This window comes from Linepithema humile, chromosome 6 (assembly GCF_040581485.1).
Source record: "Linepithema humile isolate Giens D197 chromosome 6, Lhum_UNIL_v1.0, whole genome shotgun sequence".
NCBI classification, from domain to species: domain Eukaryota; kingdom Metazoa; phylum Arthropoda; class Insecta; order Hymenoptera; family Formicidae; genus Linepithema; species Linepithema humile.
The window spans coordinates 18,564,692-18,587,373 of NC_090133.1; the positions used below are offsets into that span (position 1 = coordinate 18,564,692).

Sequence of the window (22,682 nt, forward strand, 5' to 3'; positions counted from 1 at the left end):
CACGCGACGTGTTTTCATCCCGCACCGTCCGAGATCCTGCACGACAGAACGTCGAAGATATAAAAGATTGACAAAAAGAGTAATAACGATGGACTACGACGATGGCAATGATGGTCACATGAGGGATAGCACGAGTTGCGAAATAACGTGACCTTCTTTTTCGCGATTCATAGACGAAATGTCACATCCGTAAACGAGTCCGTACACGTCGCACTATAGGGATTTTCTTCCTCTTTACAGTCCGACCAACGACGTAACGGTCGAGAGTCCCTGCGGTGTACTTTTCCATTACCACCGCGCGCGTCCTCCTTTTATATCGCAAAACACAGCCGCGGAAAATTCCGCTTCCGCGATGATGACTCGCGACGTGTGAAAAATGAACGTCACGATTGTCGGATAATACTGTAGGTACTAACAAGTTTCGCTGTAGTGCAGAAAGTTACACGTACGCGATTTCAAAAAATCTGTAAATGATATACTGTATTTTGTACAGCGTTATATTTTGTGTCTTCAAATTTCTTTAATTTTTAAACAGGTTCTTTGATAAATGTAAAGAGATTTTTCGGTTAAATATCCGAATAATTAAACGCCAATTTTTTTAATTGGCTTAAAAATCGCTTGGATTTGAGTGCTTGGAAAATTAAAATTAGTTTCGCGAAACATTTTTATATTTATGATACATGCGTATAAAATGAAAGGTATCAATGCTTTGACATTTTTGTTATGGACAATTTCAATTTTGCATTTATCAAAAGAACTAGTAAACCTGAGTACTCTGCATATTGCTGTTTTTATTTGCTGATGGAATAATCAGTGTAAAAACATATATTGAAAATATGTTTCAATATTCACAGTTGCATTTATAAATATGCATCTACGAAATGTGTGCATTTTTAAAATCCTTTACTGTATGCAAACAGAGAAACACAGATTAGCTTAATGGTTCATACGCATTTGTGTAATTTGAGTATCTGACGGAACATTTTCCACGGTTCAAGGAAGAAAACAAAGAATGTATTAAAAAGCAACTAATTTGAATTCAGCAAATTTATTCGATATTAGTAAATTTTCATTCACTTACAAGTGATGAATTCTTTTTCATCACATCGACATTCTCAAAATTGTTAAAACTGTCATTCATTCACATTTTTACTCAGCAAAAACGGCTTACAATTTAATATACTTTACTATTATTAAGCAAGTGCATTTCTACACCGCACACTCGCCTTCGTGGGAAAAGGTTCCTTTGCAAATATCCTCTGTACAGCGTTAAAGCAATCGCCGTGCCTTATGCTCAAGTTCGAGACGTGAAGCAAGTTTCGCATGTCAATTCGCAATCTCGGCGTTACTCTCCCGATTCTTTTCGCCGCCTCTGTACATAATGGTGGCATTTAATCGCGACCACTCGGTCGAAAGAGAACTACCCCCCCCTTTTTTCCCTCTTTCATTCGCATTCGTTCGAGCGTGCTCCGAGCGCGCAGCGCTGCTATTCCCGACGATAACCACGGCAGTTCCCGCGGAAAAATGATTTTTCGTCGTGAATACCGTGCATTACGCAAAGGAAAATATCTCCGAGACCTTATCTCGCCGCGTGTTATACACAAACGTGGTGCGCTAAAGACATTTGAAAGAAAGGGAACGACCACGAGAATTGCTCTAATGCGCTGAACTAAATGCATAGTATATCTCGCCGTAAAAACGCAATTGTGAGGATAGTCTCGAATAAATCTCTTGAATGATATCTTTAGTAAGCAGCGTTTTAGCCGGATAATAATGCTAAGTCAATGATAATCCGAAAATAATAAAAATGGATAATTCCGAAATAAAATAGTAAAAACTCGTGCGTTGTTGTACTTTTTAAAGTTTACGAAGCAAAATTAACGATATTTTTAATTTTTAAGTTACACAATTAGGAAGTTTGTAATAACTCATACAGTAAGCGTGATTATTATCTTGATAAATGTACCAAGAATTTGCATTTTTGCCATTTCCAGCATTAATTCCTTCAAAAAGCTGCGGAAAGTTGAAATTTCTCCGTGAAAACTTTTGGGCAGCACAATCGCAAACGCAAACGGGCTTTCCTGAGAGCCTATTCGAGTCCGCTACACCATTGTCGAAAACAATGCTCATATCATTGCGTCTAACTCGCTGCGCTTATTGTCCACCGTTAAACTTTAAACACGCACACGCATACATGTACACTTAAATGAACCTGTTCGCTCTCTTTCTCTTTCTCGGTTTGTTCTCCGATGCGAGAAATAAAAATGTCGGGGTAACGACATAGAAAAAGGATCTCTAATCTTACTACTACGATTGGTCATCAATTTTACCCACGTACCAAGGAGAAAGGTGAAAGAAGGCAACCCCGAGGTGCACCGGTGATTCGGATATCAAGATCTTGATACCGATGGAATCCGCGTGGAAAAAAGCGGGCAATCGGGTATACGATTCGTAGGTCGAAGGCCGGAATTAGTAGAAGCGCGCACTCGGAGAAGAACGACCCGGAGGTCGAGCGAAAGTGGATGGTTATCCTGCGGCATTCGTTTTCTGACGGTGCCCCGAGGACGAGGGACACGATGGTAAAGGAGGAAGGGCGCGAGTGAAAATAAAGAAAAAGAGCTCAGAGAGGCGGAAATAGCGGGCAAAGGGCATAAAACACTGCGAAATGTGAAACATTAAAGAGAGGTAGCGGATTAACGCAAAGAGAATGCAGAGGAAAAGGACAAAGTAACCGAAGAATATGAAAATAAATGTAGTATATGTAAAATTAAAGAGAGAGAAAGAAAATTAATGAAGATGAAAAATACAGCAAAGAATATAGATAAGCTAAAGGCAAGAATAGTAATATGAGATAATAATAAAATAAAATAAATATGTAAAATAAAAATATTACAAGATGGTAATAATCTCTTTAATATTTGTCATCAAAGTATTTAAAAAATAATAATTATTAATTGTTTTCATAAAAATATTAAAAATGTTAAATTTGTCCAAGTATTATAATCATCTCGTTTGATCTTAAATTGTTATAGAAAAAAAATTAGTGAAAATATTGTCTCTCGCGAATAATCGTTCAACAAAACCAAACTCGGAAAAGCGCATCTTGTGAAAGGAGAACCGGGGGAGAACCCTTTAAACTCTTCTCGCGTTCGGCCGCGTCCTAAATTTCGGTCGAGCCTTAAAGCGTATTTACGGCGGAAACTCGGCGGAACCAGCCGGCTCGGTTTTAACTTCCGGAACGACGCGACGCCGAGCGGAAAGCGGGCTGTTTATTTCGCGGCGGTGTTTTACAAGGGGATAAAGCAACGAGCAGGAAAGGGTAGGGACAAACTCCTGTAATTACCGGGAAGAAAGAGGAAAAAGGAAACCAGGATGATAGCTCGCGGCTGTTGTTCCCCTTAAAAGGATTAGCGTTCGCACGCGTCTCCGCGCATTGATAATTAATGGTACCCAATGTTCAATTCAATTTGAATTAACAAACCATATACACATTCGATACAGCATGCAAAAAATATCCTAATTATTCAGAGAAATGCAAAACAATTATTCAATGCATTAAACGATCAATAAATGTAAAAAGGAAAATGCTAACAATTTTGGTTATAAATAGAGATAATATCTGAAATTTAAAAATTCAAAATCGACTAAAGTATTGTTCCCCCTTGCAGATTTTTAGTTATATCGGAAAAGTTAAAATGAGAAAAGTAAGCAGAGAGATGAAAAAGAAATGGGAATTTTCCTTCGATTTCTCGATAGAATCGGGCGTCATTCAGCCTGAGATCGCATATCTTTGGAATGTCTCCCATTTACTTCTATAGTACCTTTAAAAGTCCAGCGATTCGGCTACTTAAGTCGCCAAAAGATTTGATTATCGGGAATATATTATCCTGCATCCTCGATTGAATACTATAATTTTTACTGCGCATAATTCGAATCGAACACTCGTGTAGCTTCGTGAGATTTGAACAGACCAGATACCGAGCGTCCAGCGCTCGACGGAATTTAAGGGACGCGAAGTCAAACGGCGCGGAAAGTTTCCGGCAAAACGACGCAGAGATGAGATAAGAAGGGCACGAGAGGGATTCGTATTAATACTCAGGAAGATGGGGGCAAGAGGAAGAGAGTGGAGATGAAGTGGAAGAGGGAAGAGGAGAGGAAGTCCAAGGGAATGATAACGAGAGAAATAAGACCATCGATAGGAGACGGCGGGGTATCAAAGGAATAAAGGAACCGCGGGAGGAACGGTCCGTGCTATCTCGGCAAAGAAGTCCCTCGTAAAAGGGGGTCGGTGGATAGAAAGTGGTATGAGAGGGAGAAAGATACCGACGCGGAGAAAAAAGGGGCACCAGGAAGGATAGAAGGGTAAGCGAGGATCGTTTCTGCATTATCTGGAAACGTGGCGGATAAAAGAGAGAACGGTATATATCGCTCCTTCTCTCTCTCTTTTTCCTCTCCTCTTTCTCTTGTGCCAATAGCGACGTGATAGTCTGATATGTACGAGTTTGCGAAATTGTCGGATAAAGCTGCTTATAAGAGAGAACACGCACCTCTCGTTTATATATGTAAACGCTCTTTGAAAGAAGGGATCAAGACTGAAAGCGGAAGATGTGTGTGTGCCGTAAACACGCCGGTTTTATTACGCAAAGTTGCAATGTTTCCTCTCTTGACGAAGAGCTGGTCTTGACTTTCCCCTTTTAGCGAAGGAAACTCGGTTAATTGCGCGTATATTTTGATTTCAATCCAGCTTTCGTTTCAAGAAAGTAGCACAACTAACACGTGGACGGTAGTCGATATTTTACTAAAAAACAAGTGGTAACGAAATTGTTCAATTTGAAATTCAAATTTAAAAAATGTAAGCAAGAACAAAATTCATTTAAATTAAATTAAAACAGTACGAAAAAGCGAGGTATGAATCGTTGTTTTTACACAATTTTTACGATTAACGATTTATTTGTAACGAACCGTAGTAAATAAAAATTTTTAAATAAACAATCGTGTTCAATTATGCGTAATATGTCATAATAATAATCGATTCAATGTTACTATTAATACAAATTCCAGCCGGATCATGTTTCAATGATGAATAACAATAGGTATATTAATAAAAAATAATTACATTAATTAGCAAATTAGGTACCCATTCACTTAGAGCGCAGAAATGTGTGCAAACGCCGCAGAGAGGATACTAGTAAAATTAACTTTTCCATGAATATTCAGGATTAGCCGATATCCACGTGATCAGGCAATAATCGCGCCGCAATTCCACCTGCAGCTTTTAATATTCTCAAAACGTAGTTGCCATCCTTTCCTCGGTCCTTTTGTTTCCGGCTGTTTGCACTGTCGTGTGCATATGTAGAACGAGATAAGAGCGGAAACTCATATCTATACTAACTCGCGCGAAAAGTTCCCCGGGAAACGAGGTAGAAGTGCAAAATAAGAATAATGAGACGCGACGTGCCGCACGTCGAACGAGGGAGAGGGGAAAGGAGAGAAGAACAAAAAGAAAACCGCAAGAAAAAGTTTCCGGCTGGAAGGAAGTCTGTCGTAAAGCAAAAGAATGCCGACGACACATCGCGAGACGGTGGTGGAGCAGCGCGCGCGGAAAAGAGGATCGTATTTGTATCATCCGCGAGGGCCAAAAAGAAAGAGAGCGGAAGAGAATAGGAGCGGACGGGGATCATATTTACGCGGCAGGCCGCGACTGTTTTAATGTAAAATTGGAACGCGTTATGCAACGCGACGGCGACTTTTACTCGCCGTATTTATCGCGGACGCGCGGGAAAAGCGACTCGCGAAAATTTCAACGGGGCGAAGGAGATGGGATTTTCTTTGGCGCGTGCTCCGAAATCCGACAAAATGTCAGCCGGCTTCACGTCACACGGGAAAAAGATCGCATTTGTATCATCCACAAAGAGCGCGCGGAAGGATATATCCCGCGTAATATATCCCGGAATATACCCCGCGGTGATTTTGTGTAAATATACAACGAAAAAATAGCGTTGCAATACAGAATCGTTTAAGCAACGTATTTTCCCTTGTCTCTGCCCTTTCTTCCGGCCGCTCTTCATGAATAAGCAGTATATAAAAAAAAAGAGGAAAAAACACGGTAAGCAGAAACGGAGTCTTCGCGCGAGTCGAATAAAATAATGAGAATCACCGCCGGTAGGTGAAAGATATTAGAGAAATGAGACGAAGTGTTTCCTTCTTTGAGGAAAGCGTTTCTCCGTTCTCGTCGAAGAAACGGCGCGAGGGACGGAACGGGCAGAGGGGAAAAAGCGGAGATCGTATCCGCATTATCTGCAAATGACGTGGGCAAAAAGGGGCTGGTTGGTGGGAGAGGACGCATGGACGAACGGTCGGAAACGTCGGAGGCGGGAAACGTGTAATCCGCAAGAACCGTTTTAATACGAAATTATTGTCGTCCTCGTCGTCGTTGCGCACACTTCGTGAACGGGGCTCTCGTCCCCGCTCGTTCTCAAGCCCAAACGGCACCGTCGCGCAATACAGTCGCGTTTTAGTGCCCACCTCGAAGCATAGCCGAGCAGTCCACCAAGCTACCCACCGCCCCCACGCCACCCTTTTTATTCCAACGGCGCGGCGGCGGTGCACCAGCCGGCGGCGAATGCTCGAGACTTTACGATCTGGACTTCGTTTAAGAAGATTAGGTTTACACGGATCTTAGTTTTACTTGAATTTACGAAATCGCATCCCGCAGGAGATAGGTACGTATCCGCCGCTCCAATCCTCCGAGCTTTTATCCGAGTTTAAAGCGGCGAGTCTAGGTGAGAGGACTCTTAGTTACGGTGGCGAGAAAAGAGAGACACGACGAAGAGAACGAGAAAAGGATTATAGCCAAGCGAAAAACAACAAAAAGGAAGGCGATGCAATGCGACGGACGATTATTTTGAAGCATTTGTTTTCGCGGACAGAATGACGGGCGAACGGAGAGGAAAGTGGCGAGCAACAACGCGCCTGTATTATCCGACGCGGGAAAGGGGTGTCGAAACTATCGCGGATGCTCGCGGACTTAAGAGAGATTAGGTTCGCCGGAATGTTAGTTCTCCCACCGGCGGAATTGCAAAATCGGCTTGCGGAAATTTACGGCGCAGACTTTACCGCGAAAATTCGCCCGGCAACAAAACTTTCGAGTTTGAAGTGCCGGCACGTTTAGCGCGATGAAATTTGCAACGCGCTATTTATACGGCGTACACCAAATATAACTAACGTCGAACATCTTTGTACGTGCAATGCAAAGTTAAATAAAATTTATGTGGAATTCTGTTCTTTGTGCAATAAGATTTTCATGAGGGCGTAAAGCATTTTTTTTCTCTCTTTTGCCGCATAAACTTTACGGATCCAGATCCTGGTATTTATAGCAAAAATATACATTTACTTTGATAAACTCCGACGGTAATATCAATTTTATATGCGGACGTTGATTCCTTTTCGGTCGACGAACCGTAAGACGCAAATATAAATGTATGAGTGACCTGATACTTTAAAAATCGAATTTGTGTTAGCTACAACATCGAGCGCTTTGTAATATACGGAAATAACATTTGAGGGATAAGACTCGTTCTACGGCTCGGAGGATACGCACGGAAAATAGGATTCCATTTATGCGATTTCAACGATCCTCAAGAATACATCTGTCACGTGTAACGAGGACGAGGCGCGCTTTGCTTAGATGATACATTGTTCTTTATGCACTTATTCTTACGTAGTCTCCCTTTTTAACTCGTTTTCTTTCAAGCAATAGACCGCAAGACCGCATTGTGAACGGAAAGAATAAAGCTCGGGGAAAGCCCTGGAAAATGTAATAACTTTGAGGTTAAGAAGAGTATAAATTTTTTTCTCGCGCCTTGGAAAATTATTTATTCCGCTATAAGTGAAACTCAGTTCTGTATAATGGTGTTTACTGCGACACACATTTTCCGCATAAAAGTGAAATATTTGTGCAGCAACGGTGCAAATACAAGTCACGTTTACGAGAAAATGTAAATGTAAGAGTAAATGACAATGATTATTTATCACAGAAATTTTAATTAACGCGGAAGGGTCACTTTTATCTGAAGATCAGACGTACGCTGCAATTTTTTCTCGCCATTTCGGATAACTCTCTTTTAAATAAAATATTCGACGAACAAGAGTCCGCACAAAAACTGCTATTTACGACACTTGACTAAAAAGAAGACGCGATATCCGTATCACAGCGCAATTTTAATAAGTCAACTACCAAAGTTTCACGCAAATCTACGAAATCGTGCCCCGAGGATTCGACAAATTTTATTTTAGTTTAATTCTAGAAGCCAACTATAAAAAAGAGATAAAGTAATACAATAATCTATTTTCGAATGGTTTTGGAATTCGTTTTTTAAGAAAACGTTAATAATAATAATTTTTATAATACTATTATATTATACAATATGTAATAATTATTAAATTAAACGTTACAAATTTGACTATTACATAATTTCATATTGTAATGCATATATTCATTACAGTAATGATAAAATTACTACTGTTATCATAACATTATTTGATGCCGCAATCGAATTTTATGCTTAAACCGCGATCGCGTACAAACCCTTCAATTCAATGAGAAGTGGAAATGTCGCAGTTCCGAACACTCGTCTCGCTGACATGGGTCTGACTGGTTGATTTTGCATAATTCAGGAGGCATCGACCGCGCGCAGTTACCGCTCTTCTCCTTTTATTGTCGACCTTATCTCTCTCATCCACCCTTCTAACTTCCGTTCATCTCGCGGATATCAGATACCGTGACGAGGCGCAGATATGAAATCTAACCCGCCCGTGCGGGAACACGCCAGCATTTTCGTTTCGGCGAGCCGAGATGAGAAAAAGTTCACCACTGAGGAAGGGAGTTATTATGTCGCGGCGATGAATTGACAGCTGGCCCGCATCTAGCGCGATTAAGTTAACACTAAAGCAAGATATAAAAAAAAAGTGAAAAAAGGGAGAAGGGGCGCAAACGGTGGATCCTCGTAGATCGACATCGCGAATTAAACGTTAATATCGTGATACGCGGTGAAGCTTTTACCGTGAAACCAACGTGAAGTTTCGACAGCGCGTAGCGGTAGGTAATTCACCGAGAAAAATCTAGTCGACGTCGATATTCCGTCAAAAGCATTCGTGTTGAAGAGTCGTCTATAGTTGAGCGTCATCCACACCGCTCGCTATCGTCCGACTCAAAATTTCCGGAGCCGTGATTGCGCACGTCCATTCCGTCGTAGTTGCGTTGGCGTATTACGTGACGAAGTTTGTTGATTTTGTCTCCGGCATCAAAGGAACGACAGGTCGGGAAACGCGGAGAGGATCGAAGGAATGGTAGATGGCGGGGTGCCGTCGTACTTTTAATTCGTCGAGAAAATAAAATCCAGACACACCATCTCTCGTCCGTGGACCGTCAGCGGATGGGATCGGCTGAGATTTTAGGCGATTGGCACCCCTTTTTCTTGCTCGCCTCGCTGGAAAACGGCGGGCTGCTGTGAAGAACGGGGAATTAAACTCCGAATTTTCGCGTAGAAACTTTTGCCGCTTTCTACCCCCCTCTTTACCTCCTCCTCGTACTTTGTCGTGCTCCTTTTTTCTAGGTTTCACCCACGGGATCCGCTCCACCTATTCTATCCGTCGGATCGACATTGAGCTGCGCTGTCGATTTATCCCCCTCTCTTCTCCCTCCCCTTTCCCCTGAGTCCGCTGCTCTTCCTTTTGTTTTCCGCGCGATCCTGTTTTTCTCGTTTCGCGAACGTTTGCAAAGCACCGCTCACCGCAAGTTATCCATCTTTCTTTCCCCCTGCGAACTTCTAACCAGTGACTCGCCCCCGCCCTCCCAATTAAAGGGGCATACCGAGGAATTTTCCGGGCGGTTTTCCTATCTTTCTGTATCCCTTTAGCTTTCGCTGTACTACGCGTTGCTTCTGCCGTTTCCTTTCGTGAACAGGCGTTCCTCAGAAATTAATGACTGGCCTCAAGAATTTCCCGCGATGGTTTCTTTGATCCCTCGATCGTCGAACGAAACCAAAGCACGCTGCAATATTCATCAGATATGCTGATGTATTGTTAACGGCAACGTATATTTTATATATAAATCGACAGAAATCACGTATGTAATATAATACAATAATTGTGTAAGTATTGTGTTACATTGAAGCTATATGATTTATTCAAACTATTGAAAAAAATCTGCTAAAAAAAATCTATAAAACTTTATAAAAAATTGTATATACAGAGTGTCCTAGATCTACCGTAACACTTGTTAATGCCATTTTTTTTCTGTCATTAACGGGTGTTCCGGTAAATCTGAAACACCCTGTATAAAACAACGCATGATTTACGTTAATGGATTGTAAAATTTTCCATATCAAATGTAAAAAAATATTCTAGTTTCGAAAAATATTTTTTTTACAATTGTATTAATCAATTCAAAAAGTCATAAAAGTTGAGTAGGATTTTAAACATTAAATTACACGTCGTATTATTTTACAAAATAATATACTTGTATGTTAGTAATTGACATCTTTTTTATTACGCTGTTTTGCATCTCTTTGCTTTGGGTCCTCCAACCTCACGTCCTAAATACATAAAAATAGACATCATACGCATGCACGTTAAAAGAACGGAGGAGTTTAAAAAAATATATGCTCCAAAAAAGCAAATATGCTAAACAATATTTACATTTTTACTTCCCGTGTTTTATTAAACAGAAAGAACTGTAGTGGAAATTGAGAAATCATCAACAGATTGGAGGAAATGTTTCAAGTACGCCCGATTGCAATTGAACATTTAGATTTTTTTTCCTAACAAGCCATGTGAAAAAACTCTGGAATGCACTCATCAGGAAAATATGTAGGCTTTCTCATGTTTCACTCTTTGATAAGTTGCTTTCATGAATGGACAAATATATTGTTTCGAGTAGAGTGCGTTTCTTCCAATTTCAATAATTTAACGGCAGAATTCTCGGAGAGGTCGATATTATTTTTCCAAGCGTACAACCTCAATTTTTCTTTCATTTCCCTCGCTTTGGCGGATAAGAGAGCTCGAAAAACCACGCTTTAATTCGAATGCGCCGCAACCGTAATTCTTATTCATTTTTATTTTTATGCTCTCCTCTTACGAGACCGTCGATAATCCACTTCTCCTAATTAAAGAGCGGTATGTTCCGCAGGACCTTCCGAAAAGTCCTACCCGCGGAAACATTCTCGGCTCGATCGTCATCCCCTTCCCCAATTAAGCGCGAGCCGTTCCGAAAATGTCGTCGGAAAAAAAAGGAAAGTGAAAAGAGCAAGAGCGAGAGCGAGAGAGAGAGAGAGAGAGAATCCAGCCGGATTCCCGCGTTTTTCTTTTTTATCGCGACATTTCCGCCGCGTTTCGCTCGAGAGGGTGGCAGTGGTATAATCTAAACGCGAGATCAGATTTATATTTATTCCCGCCTCGTTCTCGCCGCGGCCACTCGACAAATGGCCACACGGGTGATATATCAAAGCTAAATCTCACCGCGGAAAATGTGGAAAAGCGGCCGCGTTGTTTGTATCGCCGCGCGTATTCTATCAAAACTTGGACGGAGAATTGTGTCCGAGTGCCGTGATAATTGCCGCGCGCGTTAATTAATACTTCAAGAATATTGCACAGTGGTGGCGTATTTCTTATACCGTCTATTAAATACTTCCAAGTTATCTCGAGAAATTGTCTTGCGAATTTGGAAAACTTTTCCCAAGGGGACCTTTTGTCACAATATTTTGACGTCCGCGTGATATAATTTATGTATATTTTATCATTTATTATGATATAATATACAACTTTTTCTGTAAAAGTCATTAGAGTTGGTAAATAAATAAAAACAGATTTTAAAGAAATTATAAATTGGTAGAATAAATCACCGATTAAAAGATTTGCGGCCAGAATTTAAATCCGGATGTAATACATTAATTAGATCATCAACATCCACCAGTTCTTCAAGTAATAATCTTGATCAAAAGTGAGATATGAGTGCTTGATACACAAGAGCTATCACGGAAATTAATATAATGTTTCGAACACGTAACGTTTCCTTCGTGTAGCGTTTAGAAATATTAACAAATGGAAATGTACGTTCGCGTGCACCATCTGGATATGACAGACGGCAATCTCTCGCGATCTATTAGCATTAAAGTATTAATGACACTATATTATTAAAGCGGCTGTCACATGCATAATTCCACACGTGTGCGATATTATAAATCGTAACATTAGCCCGATGTATTTGCTCGCGTTGGCGCGGGAGTACCGGGCGTAAGCGGCCGCAGTGACAAATGAAGAAAGAATGGACTGTTGGAGCACGCTATCGTCTACTACGACTCAATGTAAACTGCTTCCGATGAGTAAAAGCGCGAGTTTGTTGCACAGAAATTCTGCATTTCGAAACATACTTTGCGTGCAAGCTAAAGAAATAAAGTCGAACTTTCACATTCTCTTCCTTTGTAACTTGCGTATAATGCGATCTTCTTCGGCGTTAAAACGAACACCGCGCGCGCGTCAGTTTTGTTCTGTGAAAATAATACTTTGGACTATGCTATTCGGGAAGCTTTGAAAGCAATCCTTAAAGAATAAAATATAATATTACTGGCGCGTATAGCAATTATGAGAAAACAATAAAAGTAGATATAAAAAAAAATACATATAGACGTCGCTGCCTCGTGAAATCGATGAATAATGTAAATGGAGCCTTCATAAATGAAGCAATTGATATATGCCGAGTTTAATAAATATTAAACGTACCTTTCGCCCCTGTTTTTTTTTTCGCAATCTTCTTATCGTTTGCTCTTCCGAATTAGATCGAGAAACACGATGATGATATTCTATCCATTCTGCCGATCGCAAAAAAACCCTCGTATAAATATTACATCTGAAAGGAAAACGCGAGAGCACCGTTTTGGCTTCGAATGAGGTGTTTCTGAATCGGGAAAATGCGGAGGAATTTCATGTAACACGGCGGAAAATAGGTAGCGACGTGAAACTCGCGGCCGCGCGAGGGAAACCGAGACTACCCGGAACATCGTAAATCTTGGCGTGGTTTCCCCTCCACGATTTTTGGTCACGCGTGCCGAGTTTATGCCCCGAATTAGACGCCGACGGGTGGTCGGAAAGCGGCGCGCGGAGAGAGAGCGAGAGAGGAGGAAAGAGGAGTAAGCCGGCGTTTCCTCCTACAAGTCGAGGAAACACACTGCGTTTTCGAAATCGCCACGTGCCCGCGGCCTGCCGGGGTTTCCACGGCATCGGGAAAATGCCATATGGCCGAGGGTGATTCGTGTCATCCTTCCCCTTGGCCGTCGTGACGACGATTTCCGTGTCTCGTGCCCAGACGACGCACGCGATACGACCTCGCGCGTGGCTGTTACTTTCATTCGCGCGGATATATATACAACATGTGAAGTGTATGTTTTATTTTGAGAGTTCCATGAAAGATCGCACACAACTGATCGAATCGAAGATTTTAAGAATAGAAAAAAAAAAGTTATACGCAACAGTTCCTCCATTCGGGAAAAGCTACGACAGCTGCAAAAATCGAGAACATTTTCAATAATTTAATAGAAATTGGATTTGCAAATTTTTGTTGCGCAAAAATTTATTCGTCATTCGCTGAATGGAAATATATTTTAAATAAAAGCATGGATTTATACAAATATTAACGACCGGAGATTAAAATTAAATTTTAATCTCGCTTAATGCGTGCGCTCTTCTGTTTCTGGCTGTAACGAGAATTTAATCTCTTCAGTGCTCAAGTTTAAAGTGTACAATAATATTATGAGATATTAAGTGCTATAACAAAATAATTTACTGCATTTGATATTTTCACGATGTAGATAAAATGTTCTTTAATCATTATCCTGTTTTTAATGCACAATTTTGATCAAACAAACATCCTTTATACTCTTTTTCGCTATTTTTCGCATCAATCTCATTATACCCATTCAATGTCAAAGATAGCAAAACATAAACGTGTTTTGAAAAGTTCGTTTGATCGATATCTTACCGACTTCATCACTTTTTCGCCACGGTAACATATTGCTTCCACGCAATTTAATTCTTTTCAATCTCTTCTCAAGGACGTGTTTCCTCTCTTATTCTCCTAACATATTCACTCCTGACACGTGTTCTTCAAAGCGCAAAAAAAACTCCAAGACGAAAGAGCGACACGTTTTGACAAATTAAACAGCTCGTGCGACATGTCGTCAAGGAAATAAGCGGAAAATGAAAAAACTTCTACTCATGTAAAAACAGAAACATCAACCTTTTCCAGAAAAACATTTGGAAGTTGTTACGATATAAATTAATATGATCATAAAATATGAAGTTTCGCTAAAACAAGTATTGCACTTAAAATAACGATGTATATTTGCTCAGAAAGTTAAATCACAAAATAGGAATAAAATTTATTGAAATGTAACACATTGTAACAATTATTTTTTGCTACTCTTGTCATCGTCTGACAATTTGATGCTTTATGAGAGCAAGATATAATAAATTAAGTGTTGGAAAATAGAACAACATCGTGTCATCACTCGTTAACGGTTTCATTCGCGCCCTCCCGCTTTCTGTTTGACATTTTCACCTTCGGCACGATAAGTGGCGCGGCTACCCCCGGTCGAGTCTATAAAAATATTTTAATAAATAACCGAATGCCACGATGCACAGATTTTCAAATCCGCGCGGAATAGAGATATGTTAGTGTACGCCAGTTATATCCGCATGCATTCGCGTATGTTGCGCGTGTATGTCATCTGGCGCAGGTTACACAACGGAAAAGAATATGCGGCTGTGCCCGTGTTAATAATCCCCCGTATTATCCGGCGATTTTTATCCCGGTGCCCGTGGAGAGCGCTCACGGAAACGCGTATTTCATTCGAAACGGTTGACAATAAAATTCCCAGAAAATAAAACAGTAATTCCCGCAGAAAAATGCGGCTCCTCTCTAAAAATGCAGCGTGCGCGCCGCGCACCGGCAAACAGAATTTAATTCTAGCACTGCGCGTGCCAGTTTGTTATTAATAATCGCGCGCTCTGAGGCCCCGACGCCATGTATTCTATATACATATACCTATATCTATACATATACATATATATATACGTGGGAAAAGTAATGAAAACCAGCTCCACGGTGCGCGGTTCATTACGGTTACAATCAAATTCAGCGCGTGCAAATTCGACCAACGACTACAGAAATACTTGCGTCGCTTTGATTCGTCGGGCGTCTCATTCAAGACAACACGATTATTATTTCATCACTACGTACCAATTCGAAATAATGAATACTGAGCGCATTGTGGCCGGCGATTTCCGTGAAAAGCGGCGGTCGTGCAATTTTGGTTGATACGTATATTGCACCAATTTCATAAGTGAATAACAGATTGGCGCGCTATTGTTTGTGCGTTTTGTGCGCGACAAACGAAGTGTTTGGGCACACAATTTCTAAAAAAAAAAAAATATATATATATATATCTCGTAACGCGGTGATACCGCTGTACTAATCAATGAAATTTAATATTAATTTAATGCAACTTAATTTAATGCAACTTAATTTAATGCCCAAATATTGACGACGCTAGAAACAAGCTTTTCAAGAGGAATCTCAAAGCTGAATTATAAAGTTACGCAAGGATATGTAGATACATAAAGTTTCGTACGACTCTTACATATGTGATGTCTACTATATCATCATTTCGAGATGTTCGCATAATGTCGTTCGACGTGTTTCTATTGGGACGAATTACACGCTCGAGTCGAACGATACCACTATATTTCTTCATAGACCTGTAGTTAAATCGAAGCGAGCGAGAATCCTCGGCGCGACCATCGATTATACATGGCTGCCAGGACGGTAGGGAGAAGTGAAATTTGTAGCAGCGGCACGATGAAAATTTACGCCAATCCGTGCTCCTCCGTCCTCCTCGTTAAAGCGCAAAAACGTCAATGGACGCGCGCGCTGTAAATCCAACGGCACGATTGTCCGGTGTTTAAAGGGTTAATCGATAACGCGGTTATGACTCCGCCAGGGTCCCGGTAACGGCGGTTCGGACACGGAGCGAACGGCCGCTTCATCGTGTCGCGACAAAACGACGTGCACTTATCGCCCGTACTCTGTTAGCGACGTTATTCGGCGCTCTATTAACAAGACGATACCGCGCCGCAAAAATAGACACTGTCGCGCTAACAATCTCGACTTTTTGTTGTTGTTATAATCCCCGCAGACTTTTAAACGAATGAGAAAAAATACGAAAGAAAAAATTATTATTATTATTATTGTAACGTTCTGCAGACATCTATAATTAAGAAAAAGCTCTCTTTAATTTAAAAACAATTTATAAATGCTACAAGTCGGCTTAATATTTGCAAGAAATAAAATGATGTCTCGTTGAAGTAATCGTCTCTTTTTATAATCGCGATCTATAAATGGCTGACAAAAATTCCAGGTCTATTTTTCATATTATTTTTGTAGACATTAATCAAGCAGGATCGGAAATTGTCTGCGAGAGATTAAACAGATGAAAAAGCAAGATGCCCACCATCGCAATTAAATTGCGCGCCAATTAAGTTAACGACGCTTCAATTACTTTTTTGTTTGTCCACTGTACAACCGACCGATGGTTTCGAACTTTGACATTTAATATCATTTAGCCGGGCTTAATGCGCGCCGGGAAATAAAGGGTGGAATATCGCCGCGTCCTTCGCGTATCTCGTTCGCGGACGCGGTTAATAAAGAAGAGTGGTAACGCTAACGTATCCGGCGTAACGGCGGCGTTTCTATTTCATTTCGTAATTCGAAGCGGAGCGAGAATGGAAAGGCGAGTAAATAGATTTCGTCGATTTACGTGTGCGCGCTCGTCTGCCCGGAGTGAAGTATTGAAAGGATTACACAGCGCGTGAACGGAAAAATATTTTAGGCGCCCGTACCGTTTCGCCGCGGGAAGATTCTAAGTTAAAGCAAAATAACATTACCGCTGCGTATTACATATTCGCGTTTCCAACCACGGTTTTCATTAGCGCCGAGTTTGTATATCCGCGCCATCGATTATCACTTCTATGTTATATTTTCGCCAGGGGTGTGTACTTCCCGCCGTATAAATTAACAAAGATGCAACTACCTGCGCGCTTAACCCATATTAAGCGTGCACTGAGTAATACGAACCGTGTATCGATACTTCGTAAGTATTCCCGGACGGGATTCGGGACGCCGGTTTGAAACCAGCTTCGCTATCGCGGCTGCATCTGCACGCTGTTGCGATACTGCAACTCTCACGCGCTGCATCCCTTAGCTGCATCTCAAGGTCTTTCTCTCTCTCTCTCTCTTCCTCTCTCTTGCTTTCTACATCCCGTGGTGTAAGCCACGTGGGCCCAATAAGCTTCCGGGAAGACGAGTAGCTGTGCTCTATGGCGCCGCGCGGCAGCAGTTCTCTCGTTTGATCCCGCGATACCCCGGTTGCGAGATCACGGACTAACCGCAGAGAGAATATCGGATAACACCGCGGGCACGTTTTGCTACCACCGCTTAAGGTGGTGGCGGCGGCTCTCGCTGCTACCGGGTGGCAGTTTCGGTTGCTTGCGTCGCAGAACCACGGAGAACCGCGAAAGTTTTGCCAATTAAGCGGGGCCATTAAGTCTGAACCGTTCGGTTCATTAATGAAACATCAAGACGCTTATCGATAGGCGGGCTTACCCTCCTCCCCCGTCTATTCGCGGTTTTTCCGCGGTTGCATCAATGACGATGCTGAATTCGATTAAGCGGCACGGATCGCCGCCGAGGTCCCGAACTAATGAGGTATTAATGTTGCTTTGCTCAGTCCCATGTTGGTTCTTGCGATACCAAGTTACGACCAACATGCTGTAACTTGGTCCTCGAAGTAAGATAAGGTGCAACTTGGCGGTATCCAAGCGGTGGTGAATATTATTACATTATGGCAAATAATAATACATTGCTTGCGCGCGTAGCGGTAAATTTATTCTCGAACTACTGTATGCTTTATTAATGTTTACTTAACCGCGTTGTGTTAGAACGAATTGGACTACAATTTCATTGCGATATATTTTCGTCGCGATGCTTATCTCCCGTAAAAGAAGAAAACGAGCCTATAGCATTTCTTATAGCCACCATTTACTTTTCCCGGAAACTTATTCTATATACACGACGCGGAGAAACCACACCGGCGGCGCACCGCGCCGTAACTCCCCGAAGGACTGATAAAAGTAACGGAAAGTGGAGTGTGACGAAGAAAAAGATCGGATTAAAGGATAAGGCGATCCTGGTAAAGTCGTAAGAAAATCAGGAAGACAGAAACTCCGCGTCCCTCCTACGCACTAGATAAAAAGACATAAAAAGAAAAAAAAGCGAGAAAATCTCCCCTCCACTAAATCGGTCAAGCTGTTAGGTAGTTTCGCGTATCGCTTTAGACTCAGCTTCTTATCGGAAAAAGGATCAAAACGTGCGGTAATCAACGGTGACTAAATGTTAATGGGGATTTATTCGACTTTAATTTCATTCATTTTTATTAAAGTTTTTTTTTTTCAGGTAGTTTTGATATATTTTTATGGAAATAAATTTTTCTTCGTTTCAATATAGTTCGCATTATCAAAATAATTATGCTAAAAATTCTTTGATTAAAATTTGTAAGTAAAAAACTCTGAATTTTATGAAAAAATTATTAGTAATAATCTTTTATTTGAAAAATAATTAATTTTAAAAAGTTTGTAATTTTTCAGTTAAGCAAGAAAATTGTTCTAAAGTATGAAAGATGCATTAAAAAAAATATATAAAAGAAAAGGCGATATAAAAGTAAAAAAACAAATCTGCAGATGATTAGAATCCCGAAGGATATTCTACACTCGCGGAATCATTTATACTGAAAGTTCCGTTCGTTTAATAGTTATCCTTCCTCTCTGTGAGAGGTTGACGAAGTTTTCAGCAACTTCTCTGAGAAAGTCGGAGAAACGCGTGGTCTCTTCTTGTCCCGGTAAAAAGAGTCCAGGCGAATAAAAAGCAAAGTCCGAATCCAATGAGCTTCTATACGTCGGCGCACATATGTGCATTGGCCGAGAGTCGTTTCTCCCTTCCTTCCCCTTCTCTCTTCTCCTATCAAGCAGGGATGATCGTCGTGTGTACGTCAAAGTCTAAGTGGGAGATTGTAGAAGGCCCTCAGAGCGCGTCCTGCAGCTTAGACAGGACCTTCCTCGCTGTATTTCCCGGTTTGGTGAAAATGCGCAGCAGTAAATTCACAAGACCGTCGCGAGAGATGAAGGAGACGAGATAAGGAGGGAGGGCGCCGGCGATAGAGGAAGGTCAAACGAAGACGAGCCGATGTACCGACCTCCGGAATGGAAGCTCGCCCGTGAATCCTCGTTAACACAAGACGCTATTTCCACGTTTGGTTAGATCCGAGAAGCCCTCGTCCTCCGAGAGGGAACCTCTCGATCGACCCTTTCGCCAAAGTTGGCCGACCGTCTGCGCGCTTTCGCCTTTCAGGATCGCCCTGGTCGTCCTTGAGCCGAGAGGCCCTGCGAACGAGATTGCGTCTCTCGTCTCGGGGATTTCGGAGCTCCGCGATCCGGTATCTGCAGCCCGATATACCGATGTTCGCCGGAAATTTTTGGGAATCCGTCGGATATAGAGAATCGCCAATACGGAAGGTGCCGATAACCATTTGACAAAGAACGTTTAAATCTGCTTCCTTTTATCCCTTAAAAGGCTCTTAGAATCATTGAGATAAAAGCCTCCACTTTTGAATTTAACTTGATTTTCGCAATTCGCTAATATTATTGAGAAAATATTTACCTAAATGTAACCGTAATTTTTAAAGGATTAAGCTTTTGTTTAAATTAGAAGATTAAGTTGTCGTAAATTTTTACCTTGCAACTGCGGAAAAAAGCACGCAATTTTTTACAAGGTTAAGCCGCATTATTTTAAAATGTACTTAAGTTCTCGATAAAGTTTAGTATTTTACGTTGCAAAGATCACACTATTTCTTCAAGGAAGAACCAGGAAGAGATCACGTTCCGTTAGAGATATTTCGAAATTCGATTCGATCCGAGACTGATTAGATGAGTTTCTCGAATAACACGTATGTACTTCAAACGAAATATCTACATTAAATTTATAATTTAAATAAAAAAAATAATATGTTAGAATTCTGCTAAATTTTTAATATATTTTTTATTCTAACAACTTATAAATGAAGAACTTTTATTAAAGATTGTTTGCTTTAAAACTGCCGCAAATTCATGACATCGTAAAAGTAAATCTATACTATTACTACTATAGTTCTTAGAATAAATGACTCGATTAAATCCATTAATTATTGCTTTAATGTCTCTAATTAGATTCGATGAATCGTGAAACTTAATAATTTAAATTCTGAAGAGGAAGGAACTGCTTTTTATTCTTAATAAATGATAAGAACGATCTTATTTGAACGTCGAATCAAATTTTAGAACCGATAAATAAAAAGAAAAATTAAATTAAAGCCATTCATCCAAAATTTAGATAGATAAAAAAGTTGATATACAATCGCCAATATAATTACAAAACCCACCGCCATACAGAGATAAAATATGACGCGATGGAGATGTATTTTCAACGACGCGAGACAATTTCACCGCGCGAAACCGAAACTTGCCAAAGAAACAGAGACGAATAAAGAAAAATATTTAAGATGCAATAAAAACTTCAGAATTATTAGTGTCTCGCCGTTGAAAAAACCACCGTGTGTCTCCATTCTACTCCACTTCCAGTAGCCATATTTAAAAGAGCATTCGGTATTTTTACGATATTCTGTGTAGCACGTGAAAGTTTCGCGCAACGAAAATCTCTCTGTACTTTTTCTCAATAACACAAGGGAGTTTTTCGTCGAGGAAATTTAGCCCGCTGCGTGAATGCGTATATTTCGCGAGCATTCTCCGGCAAATTCTTGAGCGTTCCGCGCTCAATCAACGGCGCTGCTTAGATCTTGGAATCGAGATGGGAATAGGAGGGTTCAGCGATGCTTCTGGGGACGCGCCAACCCGCTGAAATTAACATGGCAGGGTCATGTATAATTGAGCGCCGTGTGAGGTGGAGAGCGAATGACGCGCGGCGCGTATGCGTCGATCCATAAGTATACACACACACACACACACACACTCGCCTACAAATACAAGTATGCGCGATTCGCCGGTAAATACTCGTGGACACGTCACTAGCAGCAAATTATATTTCTGCCCAAGTGAAAAAAACAATTGAATAATTATATTGCTTTCATCGCTTCGCCCGTTGAATCGATGCCGCGTTCGCTGTTTCCGCGAGCCCGCGCTAGTTTTGATTATTTTACCAACGTAATCGCACTTTGTCGAAAAGTAACGAGAGAAGTATGTAGCACGGTTTAATTATTTTCACCGTCAGAGAGATATTTCAGTCACGCCCTGTCCGAGTAATTGCCCATCGCTCGCTTCCTCGAATGTATTTTATGCTCCCTCTGTTTGTCCCGAAAGTAACAATTTCCTAATTTGCTCGGTAGCCGTAGGGGGAACGCGCAAGTTACAATAAATTCTGGGTATCTCATTTCCTCTCCCTTCTCGTGTGCGTGCGTCTAATAAAGGATGCACGAAACGAGGTAGACGGCCTCTACATACGCTCCACCCCTGTTTTATCTGTTATCCATTAGCTCGCCACCCTCACGCCTACAGTCTCGGGATTAAAATTCACGTATTCGTAAAACTCGATACAAGCACACGCGACCGTGCTAATAGCTTTGTGTCATATTATAATAGTGATCATCGTCATATATCGGGAAATTGACAAAGCCGCTGCTTACGAGCAGCGTGCGTTTGATTAGTCGTAAAACTGGCGCAAACTGGTAATTGGCATTCTAATCAAATGTCCTCGACCTGTAATTAGTTAACGGGTCAGTTGCAATTCCGACAACCAGTTACAGTCGAAATCTCTTGCGGTATTACTTACTAACGCAAATTTCGCGTTTGCAAAATTTTACCTTTCCTTTTATGTAAAATCTCAACAATAGTGAGGATAGATACGAAAGTATGAATACATTGGCATGAATCAAACTGCGCGAAAGAAAGAAAATAAAAAGGTAGGAAAGAGAAAAAGCGGGAGATAAATGCAATGCCATCGAGCGCTCCGATCAACCGTCGTGCTTAACGATACTATTGAAATTTTCCCGTCCATCCTCATCGCTTATCTCTCGCCCGTGTCGCAACCCCCGGATGCTTTGTGTTGGCGCCTGCATATCGCGAGGATGAGAAAGCGGACGAATAGTGAAGATAACAGTAATCCGTGTAGCTGAGGATGAAAACAGAGGAAAGGACCAACATTGAACGCCGAGCTTAATTAGACGAGTGGAGGAAAAGGGGAAGGAGGGTGTGAGAGAGTCGGGGACGAGAGAGGGCGATCGAAGAGGGAAAAGAGTTAGAAAAACTACCACTCGTCGTGCCGTGCGAAGTAGTCGCTCGATAGAAGGCGGCATCGATTCCACCCTCTCTTCTTGTAAGCGACGACTCGTTTCCTCTTTCTCACTCTCCGCCTCGCCCTCCGTCTCGCGTATCAGGCGCCTCACGCACGACAGTGCCCGTTTTCCGTGAAGGGAAAAAAGAAGGGAAGGAAAGGTACACACGACGGAGAGGCGCCGTCGTAGGTTTCGCGT

General features: G+C 41.3%; 1 protein-coding gene across 7 annotated transcripts in view; it reads right to left on the bottom strand.

Moving 5' to 3' along the window:
* Positions 1-22,682, bottom strand: part of stet (stem cell tumor) — a 364,130-nt gene that overhangs the window by 63,316 nt on the left and 278,132 nt on the right. The window lies entirely within an intron of this gene.